Source organism: Coptis chinensis, chromosome 4 (genome assembly GCF_015680905.1).
Source record: "Coptis chinensis isolate HL-2020 chromosome 4, ASM1568090v1, whole genome shotgun sequence".
NCBI lineage: Eukaryota > Viridiplantae > Streptophyta > Magnoliopsida > Ranunculales > Ranunculaceae > Coptis > Coptis chinensis.
This window is the reverse complement of record NC_141459.1, coordinates 51,265,094-51,277,186: the sequence shown is the minus strand read 5'-3', so window position 1 is coordinate 51,277,186 and position 12,093 is coordinate 51,265,094. Positions and strand designations below refer to the sequence as shown.

The window sequence follows — 12,093 nt, the reverse complement described above, 5'->3', positions numbered from 1 at the left end:
ATTAATGATTAATTAAACTAGTCGTGATAATTGGATTAATTGTTCTTAATTAATATATTGAACTTTGTTCATGCCAATATAACTTGTTGTGGGTGATATATTAGAAGTGAGTTTGTATTATCTTAAATTTTTTAAAGTTCATGTTATACGGTAGCAAGTCTTATTTTAATTGTCATTGTATATGGAGATTACTTTTTGAATTTTTTCACCGTTTAAAATAATAGGTAAGAATAATAATAGCAATGAACGTCGAGTATTTCTTCTTAATTGTTTTGTTTTAGTCTATATGATTTTGATAGATGAATATGATTTTTTTTTTTGAATACGTGTTATATTTGATCCAGTTGCATTCCTGAATTAGGATTCGATGGTTGTTTTCATGTTTATGATTTATATAGTTTTAAATAATTCATTTTCGCTTGCTTAAATAAGAGTAGTATATGTTTGATTGTTTATCTTCCTCTCATGTTGATGAATTATAATTGCATAAGCTTGAGTTAGAGTTCCTTAATAGTTTGTTTAACAATGCAAAGAAATAATATTTGTAGATACAATAAAATAATGAAATAAAAGGGTTTCTGAGAGCATGACTAAAGTAAATATAAAGTTTATTGTTTGAGGTTGTTACTATCATGTGACATTTCAATAAATTTCACATGCATAATAGTTAGGGTAATTCATCCGTTCTCTATTACTTTTGCCGATTATTGATTTTATTCTTGTGTGACTAAAATGTGTTAGTGTGTCGAAATTTTCTTACACTTTTAGATCCATGGTTTATCATAGTGAGAAGTCATGAAATAAACTACAAATAATATGTATTTTGTTGTTCAAATTTTTCTTATGAAATACGTAGTAGGTCAATTGCTTAGAGGGTCATCCATGATAATAAGAGAACTTGATTTGTTTATTTAGTAAGAAAAAAAAATAGTTTACTAGTAAAAGAGAATAAATTTTGATATATTCGTGAGAAGAAATTAATGTAAAGTGGGATAAGAGTGTTTTAATGCGTTATTGATGATGATGCATTAGTGTTTAGAGTAGTGAATGTGATTGATTCATATTATTGATTGTATTTTTAATTGGATGTTTCCTTTTTGATGTGACTCATATGGTATGGGAGTACGCTTAATTAAAATGTTTTAGATTCTTATTGTAGTTTCCATGACAGGAGTGATTTTTGTTTTAAGTGTATTAGGGCATTAATTTTCTTTGGTGCATAATAATGAGAAACTCCTTAATGTTTTATGCGGAGATGAACTTACCCCATATTATTGATTAGTTTAAGTAGAATATTATTTTTCGTAGAGGTTACTACGTGTCAAGAAACTGCATGCTTATGAGAAACAATATATTTGTCTTGCGTTTAAGTGACAGTAATAATTTGTTTTAATATAGACAGTTAAACTATAATAGATTTTGTAATGGCATGAGGACATATATTCTGGAATTATTTAAAAATAATTAATATCAACGTTATCTTGTTTAAGTTTAAACTCGGTACATTCTTGTGTATGTTCTAAGTTAATAACCAACGTTATTTGTTCGTATCGCTTACCTTGCTTCCGAATCTCGGGACAAGATTCTTTTGAGATGTGTATAACTGTAACGCCCGTATTTAAAATACATATTTATTTATTTATTTATTTAAAATTTGTTGTATTGGATTTGGGATACGTGGGCCTAATTTCTGGGCCCGAGTCTGTGTTGGGCTTAGGTTTCAAACCCAGTTATATATACATATTTTTCCAGAGAATAGGGTTTTTAGATAAAAAATAAAATAAAAATGGAGGCGGAGATAAGGAAACTCAATTGCTAGAGAGTTGGAGCATGACGATTTGGACTATGAGGGATTCGTGGAGCTTTTAATACCGGTGAGTAGTTATATTTTTTACTCTATTCCACAAAAGCTTTATTGTCCGAGTTTTTGTTCTCGCTCAGTTTTTCAGTTTTTTGTTATTTTTCTCATCCTGTGGAATTGTTGGACTGGTTAGATGTTAGTATCGTTATTTACTTAATCATTGAAACTCTGAGATTAACTGTTGGAGACTCGAAGAAGTCGTTAATGGAGGCGCCAGCCCCATTAGAAATCGGTCATGTATATTTATACTAAACTGTTATGTTGTTGTGTTGGTATATGTTGTTGAATTGTTAAACTGTGATAGGGTTGATGTTTGGTCGATTGGTGTTTGGGTGGGTACTGTTGCAGGTGGAAGAAGGTCGTTAAGGGCAGCGTGATCTAGTGTGGAGGAAGGGTTCGATCAAATTTATATGGTAGTTGTTTTGGTTGTATGAGAATTGATTGTAGGGGGTATGGTTGAGTACTGTAAAGTGGCAAGGGGGATGTCGAAGCTCGTAGAACCTGTTAATGGCGGCGAGAAATTCCCAGATCTAGTTGGTTGAAGAATTTTGAATTCAAGAATTGAGTTTTTCGATTTTGTTAAAGTAGTGGGGGTTTTTCCCCTCATCATTTTCGATTATGTTTGGAGGGGTGATGAGTAGAGGTTGTGGTGGCCGATTTGCTGGCAGGTGGAGCTGCTGGAGCTGAGAGAGATGACCGGTTGGGCCTTGGGCCGAAACCTATTAGTGGGGCTTGGGCCTTAATTGGTTTCTTGGGCCTGATTTTATTTTGTTTTGGTTGGGCCGTTTCTGATTCAATTTTTTGGGCCTAAACAATAGTTAGTTGTTGGGCTGAATTAATCTTTTGCTTTGGGCCAGTTTAGATTAGTTTCCTTGGGCCAATTTGGGTTAGTTTTGTTGTTGGGCCGGGCCAGTTTAGTTTAAGTTTTGGACCCGTTTAGTTTAAGTTTTGGACCAATTTTAGATTAAGTTTTGGGCCGGTTTCCGTTTAATTCTTTGGGCCGAACCCATTTGTGTTTTGAGCCAGTTTCTAATTTGGTTTTGGGCCGGTCCATATAACTTAAAATAGATCTAATGGGGTCTTTAAATATTTAGACTTTTGGGTTTTGGTTTCGGGCTTTGATTGTGGACTTTTGACTGTATAATTGTGCTACGTTTTATGTTGTAAATTGTATGGACAAATCAAATGTTAAAATGTTGTGGAAGCTTGTATAACCTTGTTTGTCATTATCTAATTAAGATTTGACGTGAGTAGTGTGTAAAACATATAAATATGGGCACGTAACAAGAGGGGAATTCTTATAAGACTTAGATATATACGTTTTTATGAGAATTAAACTACATACGGACTTAGATTCATGGACTTTAGTACTGGGCTCTGATGGTGAATTGAGTTCGCATAAATATATTGAACGAATACATTATATGATTGATTACTATTATGAGTTGCTACTTAAATGAATTGTAGTATTTATGAAGGCTTGATATATTCCATATGGTGTAGTGCAATATATGATTGGCACATGAAATAATAAGTTTTGAGATTTGATATAGAGATGTTTGGATATCGTGCAATGAATAGTATTGGCACATGATAATGTGGATTTTTATTATAACGAGAAACATTGAGCTTCAGTACAATTAAGTATATTGACATGAGATAAAACAAGAATTATTATTGAGATATTTCCAAACATGGTGGCTTAGTGCAATAATTTATTTAGCACATGATAGAGTGAAATGGTTATGAGATATTAAGGTATGACACCTGAATAAATTATGTAACAAAAATCCTAGGACCTAGCTACCACAACTCATGTGATTTGGCCCTAGTGATGGGTGTATGTGATATGATTGGCCCTTCTGGCGTTTCAGTGAATCTGAATGGCCCTTCAGGCGTAAGTAATTTGATTGGCCCTTCTGGTGTTTCAGTGAATCTGAATGGCCTTTCTAGCGTAGCCGAATAGTGGCTTGATTATTCCGTTTACAAAATTTGAATAAGACGCGCGATATTTTATGCTGAATAGTGGCAGTACTCACATAATGACATTCGTGTGAGGGTTACCTGGTATGCGATATCCCGCTTAGGGTAGCTACGCACGGAGTGGTTCATTATGTGGGGGAGGCATGTGGATGTACATGTTCGGGGTTGGGTAGCGATAGTGGTAGCCAGGAAAACTAGGTAAAACATAGATACGACGTGATTTTAGGGACACACAAAGAAAGGCTTAAATAATGTAATTATGGTAATATGTTGGTTAATGATATATCTTTAAAATATATGATTGTATATGGTTTTGCAGAAGGGTGGGTCAACCCAATTACTTGTGCATAGACGACCCACTCTATAATTGAGTATGAAATGCGGTAAGTATAGAATATGGTTGGCTGGTTATTAGTTTAGTTAGAACCTAAGGCTCCTCGGTGGAGGAACTAAATGCCTTTGTATTATTGTTGGGAAGCTAAGGCGCCTCAGTGGAGGAACTACCTGCCTTAATTATTGTACCTAAGGATGTTGTATTATTCGTTGGAAGATAATGCGCCTCGGTGGAGGAACTAACTGCCTTCTTTATTGTGTAAATATATGTATAAGTATATGTTGTATTTTAGGGCTACTCATACCAGCATTGTTTATAATGCTTACCTGATTTGCATGTTTGCTTATTGGGTGTGTTCATTAAATGAACATAGTTGATAAGTCTTGACAGGATTAGTGTTAAAGAAGGTTGGTTGCTGCTTGTGGTTTGCGTTAGCGTTGCATTCATAATATGTTTGGTTTTCCCTTAAGGTGTAATAGATTTTAGTGGAGACAATGTTGCATTTGTATTTTCAGTTGTAATTATAATTAAAGAGTTGTTGAAAGGAGATTTGTAATTTAATCTGATTTGTGAGTTTTTGGTTATGAAGAGGACTTTTGTTTATTTAAAAAAAATTTATTGGTTTTGAATTATCCAAGTAATTAAATAGATGATGGGTTTTTGGAAGTGGATAGTGCATCACACCTCGAAACTCGAAGAGTCGGGAAGAAATATTATTTTTCTGAATTCTGTCGAAATTCGAGGCGTGTCACAAAGGATCTAGGAAATCTTAGATACTTCTTGGGTATCGAAGTAGCTCGAGGATGGCTTGGAGTTTTCCTTTCTCAAAGGAAGTATGCTTTAGATATACTTAAAGAAGCCGGTTTGATTGATGCCAAACCATGTGATTCTCCCATGGATCCATGAGTTAAATTATCTCCGGAAGAGGGGGACCTATTTTCTAATTCTGAAAAGTAGCGAAGATTGGTAGGAAAGCTGAATTATCTCTCAATAACTCGTCTGGATATTGGCTTTTCGGTGAGTGTCATAAGCCAGTTTATGCAAACTCCTCACATTCCTCATTGGGATGCAGTGGTGCAAATTTTGAGATATATAAAGAGTAATCCTGGAGCAGGGATATTTTATAGCAATCAGGGGCATACTAAAATTTTAGGTTTTTCAGATGCAGATTGGGCAGGATCTCCTTATGATCGGAGGTCAACCACTGGATATTGTATATTTATGGGTGGTAATTTGTTCTCATGGAAAAGTAAAAAAACAAAATGTAGTTACACGCTCAAGTGCAGAATCAAAATACAGGGTGATGGCACACACCACAAGTGAGGTAGTCTGGATGCAACAACTTCTTGATGAAATTTGTGTCCAATGTACATAAACATCACATTTGTGGTGATAATTAGGCACCCATTCATATAGCTACCAACCCAGTTTTCCATGAAAGAACGAAACATATAGAAGTTGATTGTCACTTTGTTCGTGAAAAGGTCCAACATGGCATGATCTCCTTAAAGCATGTGCAAACAAGTGACCAACTTGCATATATTTTCACCAAATCACTTCCAAGTCCTCGAATTCAATACATATGTAACAAACTGCATATGACGAATATATATGCTCTAGCTTGAGGGGGAGTGTTATAATTATGCTGGTCTATTGGGCCAGGGTTTCTTTGTACTCAATCTATAAATATAAATGGTGGCTGCCCTCGAAGGCACTATCTTTTCTTCTCTATTTCTCTACATTCTATTTAGTGCTTCTTAAGATTTGAGCACTTAAATTTTGCAGTGACTTGTGGAGTATAATGCAGCTTTAGCATCTATCTGCTTCTTGACTCTGCTTACCTTTGTGGATGATGTTCTTGATGTACCCTGGATAGTGTATGCTTTTGGATCACCTTACTCTTTCTTATAATTTTATATAATTTGCTTTCCTTTTTCAGAATCACTCTCTTGTTGCGTAATGCTTATATTTTTATTGTAATGGTGAAGAGCAGAAAATTGTTACTGCCTTCAATTGCAACGCTTCCTCTTTTGATGGCATACGCTGGGCATACAACTATCATTGTACCAAAACCTCTCATACCTTATGTTGGGTTAGATGTATTGGATTTAGGTAAGCATACTTACACACGTCTCTTGCATTTGGAGTCAAAAGTGTAAGAGTTTGGTTTCTTATTTAATTTATGTATTGTTTTTACTTATTTTGTTGGCTCGTGTGTTACCTTTTCTTTCAGGATTATGTATTTAGCTCATATGTAAACCAGTTTTTAAGCCATACTTTGTATTAGTGGAAATTTGGAACTTCTCAATTTATCTTATTATTGCTCTAGTTCATGTCTAGATACAGTTTTCTTTGAAGAGGTAAACGATCAATTTATATATAGCAAAAGAAAAGGAATGAGTACAATGTAGGATGAGATATCCTACTAAGGAAAGTGATAAGAGCGCAAAAAAACAAAAGGATAACATTAAATTAAGCTTCTTGGATGATAGCTTCCACGAAAATGCAAAAGATCCAAAGGGTATCTCCTTAAACAGTTGAACTTCATCCACCATCGCAATATATTCTAAAATATAAAAAATATCATAGAAATATCGCTAATATTTGCAGTTGTATATATTTTTAAACTTATTGCAATATAATATTTATGTATCTTTTACTGAAATCTTGATATTTATCGTGATATTTTGTACTATGTGGAAATCTACATGGTTACTAGAAATCAATCCGCAAAACTCCCATCCTGAAATTCAATCTCTGGTAATTATTAAAAGATTGATTTGATGGGCTAAGAAAAACCTATGGATTAAATTTTGATTACGAAGAGAAAAGCCTTATATATAGTCCTTAGTAAGCCTTTCTCCGAAAAAGTGAAGAGACAAAGGGAGAGAGAAGAAAAAAATAGAAGTGAAAAGGAAGAGGCGCTAATTTAAAGAAAAGATGGTGAGGCTCTATTTTGTTAGATAGACTAGATAATTCCCGTGTCTTCGACACGGATTTCATAAAGTTATTGTGTCATTTTATTGTAATTTGCATTAACATTTAAAATAACATGCCTAAATCAATTAAAATTATATAGCAAGAACAACATAAATGGTGTCGCAGCAAAGCTACATCCCAATACCCCAGAACCACTACTTGAACACTACACGGAAGAGAGGCAATGAAAACCATAGAAAGATCACTAATAGCAATGCCTATCAGGCTTGTCACCCACAAAAAAGACAGATCTCAAAATTCACTTAGGCACGGATTGTACTTGAAATATCTTTATATAATTTACATCTACGCTTTAAAAAATGGAGGAAAAGATAGCACTTAGATGGCTTTGAAGCATTAGATAAGTCCATTTAACAAATTAAAATATAAAATAGATAAGGAAGTCAATCCTCGGTTGTTTTTGCTTTACGTGGTCTTTATGTAGAAATTCAAAGGGTATGTTTCCCAAGTTTTTTCTGTAACCGCAATAGTAAAATAAATATTCTCAGCCAGAACCCAAGGACCGCAATTACACTTAAAAAAAACACCAAATATCCCTTTTCCTTTTGTTGCTGGGTATACTATAATTATATTAATATCAAAAGGATGTACAAAATTGTTAGGGAGGGTGGTAACAACAATCTACTCCGCTCCCTGAATTATCTACAGTCCAAGGAGTCATTCTGGAGAACTATATATGCGGTTGTTGTATTTGCCGATATCTTGGCTTCTGCATACTGAATTCAACATAACTTTTGCATAGTTCTTGTTGCCTTAAGCCATTTGAATTTCTGCAAGGGCGCAAGGCAGTTGTCCCTTGTATTGTTTGTCTCTTAAAACTGGCCTCACACCAACCTGGCGCACTCCTCCATCTCTACTAAATTTAGTTGTTCTTCCTTGAGGGTGTATTCATATGCATTCTCTAGCTAGAGTAAATTGCCAAGGATAACAACAAAATGTGGGTAAATCACTTCAATCAGTTCTCACTTTTTAACCCAAGATTTGATTCCAAAAGAACATGGAGCAGGTGCGAGAACAAACTGCAAAGCAAAATCTCTTAAAAAGAAGAAGCTACAATTGCAAGTAAAAATAAGGATTGTGTGGGCAACTACCATCCTCTTTCTAGCACTTGATTCCACAGTTTATTCCCCCTCTGAAGAAACAAACAGATTTTTCTAGAATTTTATTTAAAGGTTCTCTTCCATGTCTAGCTTTTCACAATTAAATAACCATTTTTGTTTTGCCACTAAACCTTCTTGCTTTTGTTTCAGTTAAAAGTGCATACACAGTGATAAAGTTAAATTAAATATCCTCCAACATAACCAATACAGTAAATAGGAAGTGAATGTGAGGATACCACACACTTTTAATTGTTATGATTCTAGAAGAGGGTGGAAATATAAAAGAAATCCAATTCATAAAGCATTGCTCAGTACTAATTCCCTATCTTATATTCATAAAATAAAGCATTTCCACCAAACTCACCTAAAGTAGACTTGTCAGAACCAATTATTTCACATTCCAACAATGCTTCCTCTTCTCATCTCCCTCTAAGCGTATTTGTTCGACAAAATCTACAAATCCAACTACAAAATAACCAACGTCAAATTGTCGTTTACAATGTCCTAGCAGAAGGAACTTAAAACCTATAAAACGTGCACTCACAGAAATATTACAATTGTTAGTTATGCATAGTTTAATACGATTTTTAATTTTTGAAAAACAAATACTATAAATCATTTCCATTACCTTAGTATCCAGCAGTCAAAAGTCTTTGCTAATGATCTCATTCTTTTTCTTCAAGTTAATTGCTTCCACATTATCCTTGTAATACGAACCCTTACTTTCTAATAGTCTTTTCCTGAGCGAAGTTTAGAAGGGTCTTGGTAATCATACATTGCCATTTCAAGTTGTACCTATAAGATATTAAAAAATATTGATAAAAAAAACTTAATAAAAGAAGGTGTTGCTGTTGATTAAATTATGCAAATGCTAAGCATAAATGGCTAACACAGGAGCAGCTAAGTTTTTTCTATATTTAGTATGCTTTATGTGAGTTACATGACATATGAAAACCTAAGACCTGCGGAACGATTCCATGTTCTCCAAGAACGGCATGGAGGTATGCTCATACATTTGGTTGCACTGAATTGGAACTTCTGATTTCAGTTGAGCCACTCAATCTCCAAACACTTGAATGATAGTCCATCTATCCCACATAATGTACATGTTGGGCAATCTGAATCAGCATTGTGCATTTATTTAGAGTGCCCACACAAAATTTCCATGGTAGAACTCAAAGTGTAGTAGTGGCCAATAGGCACGCTCAGTTTCATGAAAGAAGCACAATTAAGCATATATGACACATACATTTTGAAGCTAACAGTACTGTGTCCATAAGTTAACAACCAAGATTTAATAGAAAAAATGACCCTATAAAAGAAAACAAAGAAGAAATTGTAAAAACTGCATCAAACTAACAGATAAGAAAATGCCATACCTTAATTATTTACTTGAAAAGAGCACTAATCGAAAAGGAAGGGTATTGTGAAGGTTGTGTCAATTAGGCAAGTTATTGCCATATATATAAAAGTATACATAAGTCGGTTACTGTGGAAACCATTAGGTGTGGGGAAGATGAATTCCATGCTATCTATAGTCTATGAGTAGAGATGAAACATAATGGACGGAGCAACTAAACATCTATTATTACCTTACTGTAGACACCAAAACCCCTTACTGCAAAAATATTAAAAATCAAGGACACCTTCTCTTTGATTAAATTCCCATACCGACACTCTAGTGTGAATAGTTTAAAGAGGTGGATATACTATTTTCTTAGATAAGTTATGTTCTTAAATAAAAGATAGCATTGCATATAAAGCACTCAGATATCTAACCGTAGAATTGGTTTGCTAAAAACCAAAAAAAAAAAATTCATACACGCTCTTATTCTCAACATTTATTTGTTCAAATTTCTGATACCTATCTAGGAGTATTACGCTATGGACATAAAAAACTTAGATATTTAGCATTGATATTAATAACATGATACCTGATTTTGAAGACTAAATTTCAGCCATTCTACCCATCTGTTGATCTTAGTAAAAGGACATGTGTCAATGATTTCAAGAGCATTAAGCATCTTACAAGATACCAAAACAAAAGGAAAAGTTTACACATCAGATGAAGTTGCACATCTAATTGAATCTCACTTGGTCAAGAAAAACAAAAAGAAAGAGAAAAATTTACACATCACCTGAAATGAAATCTTTCATTTGATAAGTGTTCCCTAAACAAAGACCAAGAAATTGTTAAAACAGAAACTGAAAGAGAGGAGTGAAAAAGTACGTGAATATTGCTTTTCTATTTGTAGTTTGATATCTCCCAAACTATATAATTAAGAATGACAAATATTGTAACGCATGACATGGTCAGGAGGCAATATGATAAAAACGAAAGATAAGATGATACACTAACCTATTTTTATAGTCGATAACATCCTGGGTGTCTAAATCTATGTAGACCTTTGTTCCACTAAGCGATGAAAGAGAAAATTTTCCTACAACATAGTATTTAGACATGATATATGCATTATTTTGCTTCGTGGAGTAAAAAATAAGATACCGATAATATAAAGGTGGAATAAATATATACCTTGGAAATCTCTTGCATCAAGTGAAGTTGCAATGACAATCACATTTTCTTGTGTCAAAAGATTGACTGGAAACTCATCGGTTAAAGCACCCCATAAAGCAATTGTCAATTTTGTGGCACTGAATCATCCTTGAATAGTTAAATGATTTAGAGAAAATTGAATCATCCGTGATGAACTATATTTTTCACAACGTCCATTGCTCCCATCAGTTCTCTAGCAACCTTGTAATCATTCTAATATGGAAGTAAAGAAAATTCCATAAATCAGTAGTTTCAATAGATACAAAAATAGTCAAAATAGAAATAAGACTAATAATTAATTTGCTAAGAAAAATACTCGCATGAGTTTGTGGAAAACCTTTGATGGTAAAAAATAGAAGACATGAGGCCTTTGGGTTTAAAAACTCATCGTCTATTTCATGAGAGAGAGAAGAAAAAAATGGTTGTGACTGTTCATGTCTTCATGAGTCTTGGGGAAATAAGAACTGATGAAGAGCTTCTCTTAAATTGCAAAAAGAGAGTACTATAATAATAATAATACCTTCTAGCGATGGATTAAGATGAATTTCAAAAGAGAAAGCATTTTATTTAAATTACCTGAGAAGAATTATGATTTCAGGGTGCAGGATTTGAGACAAATTTCAATGAGGAGATTGTAGAATACAACCCATTAAAAACGAAACCAATTGCAGATAGAACAAAAAAGGATGAAAGAGAGACGAAGGAGGCGCACACTATTATGAGGGGAAGAGAGAACGAAAGAAGGTAGACCAAAGGGTTTTTTCTAGTGCAAAGGTTTTCACAATTAAGACCAAATTAATTCATATGCAGCACAGAGAGAGAGAGAACGATGGCTGATTATTATTTTTTTACTGTTTACAAAAGAGGGAGACGTAAAGTGGAGAATTGAGAGGGAGGCGAAAGTTTGGAGAAGTGCAAGGTTTTTGTTTTGTTTAATTTCCCAATTAATAATCTAATTAATTTCTAATCCAACTCACAGGCTGTCATCGTGACACTCATCACGACCCTCGATTTATACCCCCTAAAATCGAATCCCAGCCGCGAGTTCAGCTTTCAAAATTAATTAAATTCCAAAGGCCATTCACCAATATATATGGTGAAAACCCCATTTATGCTTGTAGTGTTGGCGCACAGGTATTGAATGGTACACCCTCGGCTGCAAGACTGTAGGGAAACAATCAAATTGTTAAAGAGAAGGAAGGAGTAAACCAACTAAATCCCCGAGAATAAATCAGGGTCAAAATAATGGGTTAATACA

At 34.0% G+C, this 12,093-nt stretch overlaps 1 long non-coding RNA gene across 1 annotated transcript; it reads right to left on the bottom strand.

Annotated features, from left to right (window-relative positions):
• Positions 1-7,737: 7,737 nt before the first annotated feature.
• Positions 7,738-10,423, bottom strand: LOC147503892 (uncharacterized). Its single transcript, XR_015220290.1, has 4 exons — positions 10,213-10,423; positions 8,907-9,073; positions 8,643-8,743; positions 7,738-8,083 (listed from the first exon to the last, which is right to left on the bottom strand). It is a non-coding gene; the product is annotated as an uncharacterized LOC147503892 (long non-coding RNA).
• Positions 10,424-12,093: the final 1,670 nt, after the last annotated feature.